This window comes from Lepidochelys olivacea (genome assembly GCF_965140295.1).
Source record: "Lepidochelys olivacea isolate rLepOli2 genome assembly, chromosome: 27".
NCBI classification, from domain to species: domain Eukaryota; kingdom Metazoa; phylum Chordata; order Testudines; family Cheloniidae; genus Lepidochelys; species Lepidochelys olivacea.
In genome coordinates this window covers 18,839,271-18,846,289 of record NC_140437.1, presented here as the reverse complement: position 1 = coordinate 18,846,289, position 7,019 = coordinate 18,839,271, and positions in this window count along the sequence as shown.

The following is a 7,019-nucleotide window of genomic DNA, read 5'->3' as shown; positions in this document are numbered from 1 at the left end:
GGGAGGAGCGCAGTAACACCTCAGACACATGGCTGCCGAAGCTGTGGGAGAAACATCTGGAGAGGATCATGCATCGGGGACAGCTTAGATCCCCTGGCCACGGACAATTACATCTCTTTGGAGACATTAATGATTGAGTGCCCGGATGATCTTCTCAGGTTGGCTCATCTAGCATGGATATTTATGTCTATTGAAGGGCAGCAGATGTTGTCAGGGGCCTTGAACCATGGGCAGAGAGGAAAAGGCCCCACGCAGCCCACAGGATTCCAAGTGCCTTGACTGATCTACTGACCTCTACTGTGTCTGCCTCTGGACTGGAGATGGGCACCACAGGAGGCCGGCAAATCTGGTGAGGCAGGTAGCACGGTGTAACAGTTCAAGCAAAGCTCAGCACGCCTCAGTTCTTCTTCCCGTGCCGGGAGGCAGTGTGTGCTGTTGGGTGCTATTTTCCTGCCAGCATGAAGGGTGTGCTCACTCTGCCCTCTCAGAGTCGGAGGTTCTCATCAGGAGAGACTAGAACCTGCAGGATGCAGCTGGCGCCTCACCCAGGCCCTGCTCCTGGGGCAATAACCTCGGGTTCATGGGAAGTGGCTGTAACTCGGCTCCTGGCTGGCAAGGAGAAGCACATTGCTGCGGGGAAAGGCCTATTTCCATATACACAATGCACACCAATCATTCATTCACAGCCCTGAGGCTCTGCAAATCCCAAAGATCAATATTGATGCTCAGTAATAGAAGATAATGAAACATAATGAGGAGTGAGAAATCCATTTACCTTTCAGGTTTTCTTAATTGCTGTCTGGATATTAATAGTTATGAGATACTAATTTGTAAAGATTTCTCCCTTCACCTCTCTCCTATAGTCAGCATCTCGCCCTTTCCTCTGCTCACACTAATTGGCCCTAATTCCCCAACTGAGATGACATATCCCTTTCCTGCAGGAGGGATCCTGAAGCCAGGAACAGAGGGATAGACACGCTGATGCAAGGCTTGTGTTAGAAGCAGGGAGGAGTTGGGGAGGGGATGGGGAGAGATTTTTTGTACACACTGTAATCATGAATAATTAGGTGGTTAGGGTAAAATCCTGCCCTAGGCCTAGGCCCCTCAACACGAGGCATGTGTGGAGTGTAAGTGGCACACAGGCCCCTGCACTGGGATGGATTTCACCTTTGGGGATGGAAACCCCACACCTTGCCTGCCCCCCATTGTGAAATGTCTTGGGCACTGCTGGGAACAATTCCCAGCTCCTCTGCCCCATCCAAGGTGGCTGAGATGCAGGAGTGCAGGGTGAATTGGTGAGGTCTGACCCCGGTCTGTTCTTCCGATCTCCAGCACCCAGGCCTCTGCTCCAGCCCGGGAGGGCCTCTGTGTTCCGGGCACTACCAAATCACGGTCTCTGGGAAAGGTTGAGCCCAGCCTCCAGCCTTACTGATACGACAGAAGGATACTTGCTGTGGGTGAGTTCAGCCTTGTGAGGGGGCCAGCACAAGGTCTAGGCAATGCTTATGCTCCGTGTCAGCCCCCACGGTGCTGGCCCACTGCACTGGGGTGATTTTCATGATCTCTCCCAGGCTGAAGTGGCTCCCAAGCTCTTAGGCTGCATCGCAGCAGCCTGGGTGCTTGAAACAATCAATCTGGAGTGAGTCCAAGTGCAACGTGGCAAATTTCCCAGTTCACCAACAGATGAGACTCGAGAGAGGTTGACATGTCTCCTCAGCAGACACCATAGTCCAGAACTGACAGACAGTCCAGAGAGAAGCATCAATCACACATGGTTAATGGACTAGACCCTTCCAGCAATGACGATGATGCATGGGCAATGCTGAAGTAATGGAAGCAAAGAGCCTGGATTTCTCACCCTAAATCACAACTGTTTTCAAAGTGCTCCCAGAGATGAGATCTGGGCTGCAGCTCATCACAACACCTACACTGGGAGAGTAAAGGGTTGCATTACCCAACAGTGCCCAACTGCAGCCACTTCCTAGCTAATGATGCAGCAGAATCGATAAGGACATAATGCAGTGGTGTGCTTCTTTAGCCTCCCCGTCCCACTATCTGAGTGTACTTGCTGGAGAATATTGTCTAGAAACATCCAGGAATGTGTCCCCATAAGTGTGGGTGCCTGGAGAGGGGACAATGGGGAGATTGAGCCTGCAGGCTTTCTACGCTGCTAGAACTAGGGCAGGACATTTTGCAATATAAGACTCCAGGCTAGATTCTGATTTCATTTACATGGTTTAAATCCAGAGCCATTCCACAGACGGAATCCTGTCGGAACAGACCAAGGCAAACCCAGAGTGACCAAGAGCAGAATATGGCCCTTGGTGGGCTTGGTTTAGGGTTGGTTTGTACCTGCTCCAAAATGTTTTGCCAAAAGGAAAATGGGAACTTGCCCAGCAAGAATTCTGTGGCTGCAAGCTTCCAAGCTGGAGCTGCTACCGGCAGAGAAACGTCCTCAGTTTGCCTTGGTCACATGGTCTGAAACTCATAGGCAAGTTGAAAAGGGAACATTTGATAAAAAGAGCAATTTACTGGGAAGTATTTGTGCATTTTCCCTCAGTAACTATTAGTTTAGAAACGTGTTGAGTAAAGACCCCGGGCCACGTTCTGTTCTGCATCAGCAGGGCAGCCACATTGACCTCAGCGTAACTGGGTGAACTTCAGCTGTGGGGAGAGGAGCCTGTACAAAACCTAGGCACTGTTTAAGGGGCAACTGTCGGCACAGAGCGAATCTCACCTCCTGAGAGGTGGTTTTGGTTCCTTCTCATTATCCCAGTCCATCTTCTCCTCACGAAGTCAGTCCTGCTAGCCAGGGTGTCAGCCTGGATTTGCCTCATCAAACTCATAAAATTTGCTTCTGCTATCACTGGCCAGGTGGGGTGGGTCCTTGCTGACACAAAGCATCTCTGTTAAGTTGCAAAAGTGTCAGAGGAAATATATAAAAAGACATGAAGTGGAAAAGCAGTAAAATGATAAACACAAGGTGACCTGCTCTCTGCATGAAGGACACCACTTCCAAAAGGCAGCCCTTAAACGACCACTTCAGAGTTTCCAGGACACTGTTCACTGACCTCTGCTAGGCACCCAGTCTTTGTGGCCCCTTGGTTTGGATGATCCAGAATAAAGGTGGGTGAGTTTGATATCTGGATCCTACCTCATCTAATCCATGCCTAGGGAGGTGGTGGAATCTCCTTCCTTAGAGGTTTTTAAGATCAGGCTTGACAAAGCCCTGTCTGGGAGGATTTAGTTGGGGTTGGTCCTGCTCTGAGCAGGGGGTTGGACTAGATGACCTCCTGAGGTCCCTTCCAACCCTGATATTTTATGATTCTATGATTCTGTGCACCCATCCATCTAACACAGGTGCCAGTCACCATGGCAGATAGGGGCTGGGTCCACCACCTTTACCTCATAGCAGGCACCTCACCAAGCACCTTTGCTGCGACCAGTGCTGGAAAGTTTTGTTGGGCTGGTTCGTATCGTCAGATCTTCACAGTGTCTCCAGGGTCCTGCTGAACTTCTATGGTGTGAAATGTCCCAGGGATTATTTCTGTCTTCCTGCTTCTTTCCCAGGTGCCCTGCTGCTGAGCTGGGCTTTAGGCCCCCATCATTCCACTGCTTTTCCTGTGCTCAGTAGCATGCCGAGTACCAAGGCTGATGCACCTTCTGCTCCTTCAGCAGGACAAGGAAGGAAGCGGGAACTCCAGCAGCACCTGAGCCTGTTCTCCCCAAGCACTGTTCAGAGAACAAATCACCCATCCTAGACACTGCACAGGGGCTCCCCTCCTGTGAAGTGCTTGCTAAACAGCTCCTGTGGCCGATGAGCAATTCCTCAGCACACACCAGTCTGTGGGAAGGTGGTGCTAAGTTACTCTCCGAACAGTGAGCTCCTGCAAACGGAATTAACTTTGTCCATTTGCAAGGAAGCTCCTCTCCTGAAATGGTAGTTTAACTCCCCGTCCTGCTGTCTGGCCAGCCCCTGTTGGAGAGGTGAGTAAAGGAAGATATACAAACCGCTCTTCTGGGTTTGTAGGATCTCTGCCCTTATGAGTTTAATGACTTGAGCTTGGAATTAAAGTGGGTAATAACTCATCCGCTCGCTGGCCTTGTCACTTGGCTGTGGTCCTGGCTGGGGACTGTCTGAGGGGATCCGTGGAACAAACCTGGCACTCAGAAAATTCTGGTTCACACATCTTTGCCTTGGAGAAAAGGAAGCCTGGGGTTTCTCCCTCTGCCAGCCTCAGCTCAACTCCCGCCAGCCCAGTGTGAGCCGCACCCCCGGCTGTGCTGTTTGCTGACCCGTGTAACGCCCCGAGGAGCTGACCTGTGCGTTCCTTTCCAGAGGGATTGATGGGGCTCTCGGAACCCGCTCAAAGATGGCATCATTTACCAGGACTCCTTGCAGCCAGGCCCCTTTCACATACCACAGCCATGGGCTATAAAAATATTTTGTCAGGAGGCTGATTTACTACCAGCTGGAGATCTTGATTGTCATGAGGCAGGTCTGTCTACCTCCCAGGGAGCTAAGGAACCAGCCTGGGTCACAGAGAAGTAACAGGGGCCTTATAATTAGCACACTGAGGGTGGAAGTGAAGGAGATGATGCACAGGGTGTGATCCATGAGAGATTTGCACCCCGGAGCTCTGGAGTCACCAAGCTGCCCGGATTCAGCAGCGTTGGGTCTTGAAGTCTGGCCAGCTGTTCGAACAGCTAGAGTGCTGGGGAGAGGAGCTCAGCGCTCTGGCTGGAGGTGGGAGCGCTGCGGAGGCACCTTGTTGCAATCCTGGGCCTCATGTAGTTCTGCAAAGACCCCCTGGATCAGATGCAGCGAGAGCAGTGAGAAGAGACACAGAGCAGCCCGACGCTAGGCCAGAGAGGGAGGATTAAATGGGGCAAGAATGGAAGAGCCGCTGAACCCTCCCCCTCAGCCTGGGGTTCCAAAGCAGCTTCACGGGCGATGGAGCCGCCAGAGCAGTGATACTTGGACTGAGGCTCGCGAGCCGCAAATGGCTCTTTACTGTGTCTCCTGTAGCTCTGTGCAGAGTAAAACACCGCGGGAGTGACTATATGGTGCTAGAGTGACACAGTGAATTCACACGCCTGGGGCTTTTCCGGGCAATGCTGATCCCAGGGCTCCTGCGCCCCTGAGGTCACTGCCCTAGAGGGAAGGATGGCGGGAAAGGCCCCAGGGAGCTGGAGGCAGAGAAGGGAACAGCAGCAGCTGCATTTCCTTGTACTATGCTGACCTGGCACATGCTCCAAACCCTGCCCCCACCTCCCCCCACCAGTGTTGCCAACTCTCCTGAGTCGCATGATAATGATTGTTTTCCTTAAAGCCCCAGCTTCTGGAGTCAGGTGGGTCTGGGTGGATTTTAGCTTAATGCTTAAAGAAAAAGTAAGTTTCTCGCCCTGATGGCTATGGAGAAAGCTTCCAAATGTGACCCCAGTGCCCTGTAAAGGCTCAAAGAGCAGAAGGCAAATAAACAGAGCCCACCTCTATTGTTGTTACAGAATCTCGGGATTTTAAAGCCAGTCTCATGATTGTTGGTGAGCCTGACTCACGATTTTTGACCACTTGCGGTTGGCAATGCTGCCCATTCTGTGTTCCCTTTGAGCCTTGGATGAGGGGCACACAGAAATGGGTGAGATGGGGGCACAGGGTCTCCTGTGATGCTGGAGGGCACGGCACAGCCCATGGGTGCAATGGGTCACACAGCAGATTAACACTCTCTCTCCTTCCCTCATGATTTCCATTAACCTGGCTTGCAGTCTGTGTGTGTTCTTTATTCCCTGTAAGCAGCACTGTCATTCACCTCTGTACGTGCCTCTGGACACAGATTTACAGTGCTGCAGGCATGCCGAATGCAGCGGGAACCCAGCGTTGCAGAGGCAGGGCCACTGCTGGTGACTCTGTGACAGGCCTTCGGAGGATGGGGGAAGGGCTCTGAATCTCCTGACACATCCGTACAAATAGAAGGAGGGAGTTAGGAAGGAAAAATCCAAACCCCCCATGTCGATCCCACTGTCCTTTTAGCTGTGATGAAAAGGGGCCAGTTACATCAGGGATGCAGCTCAGAACCTGGTTTCCAGTCTCTCTTTCCCTGGCCTGGGCCTAGATACCTACAGACCCTGTGGACCCCCAAAGGAAGGGGAGCTCAAGGGGGTGCAATGGGTGTGATGGTCCCACAAGAGCCCAAGTCCGCGCCAGGCCTGCCTGAGTCCACAGGAACTGGGAACCGTGCTGGACAAAGCAGCATGTTGTTGTCAGTTGCGCTGAGCTCTGCTAAGGAACCAGTTTCTCCCGTTTCCCTGTGCACTGCCGTAGGGCAGGATGCACTCTTGCTTTTGCACACAGCCTGCACTCCTTCCCCCAGCTTCCCCTTGCGATGTGCACTGCTTCCCCTGGGGGGTGCTCTGCCAGGAGTCTGCACCTACACTTCACTGCCAGTTCTGATCGCTGACCCATGACTCTGTGCAGTATTCGTTCCCCTGGGCCATTTCCCTGAGCCCACCGGAGTGTTCCCTGCTTGGTGTATGGATGTCTAGGGCTGGCACAGGGTTAGTGCTTGGCTTCTGGGGGCAGCCCCGGAGGGGCAGCTGTAGCTGCACTAGTCTAGAATGCCAGAGAGGGGAGAGATTTTACATTTCTCCTTAAGTTGCAGCTCAAGAGTCGAGCAAATGGTTCTTCCAGACCCCTATTGCAGGGGCTGTTTGTCCCAGTCGGCTGGGTCGCTGCTCACCATATCCCATCTTGCTGAAATGCTTTTGAGGAGGGACACCTGCACTTGCTGCTTTGCGCATTAATTTTTCCGCAAGCCCTAATTAGCGGCTTTGTGTCTCCCTCAGCTGCAGCCTCTTTCAGGTGTTGGTTCCATTGATCCCATCTGCTTGGTTTTGTTTTTCCCTTACCCGACTCCTTTGCTGAGAGCACCAGGCAGATTTTTGGGATATTTCTGGGGAGCCTCTGGGGACCCCTCTCCTGGGGCAGACTGCAGAGGAGATCATGCCTTTCCCTTCCGGGG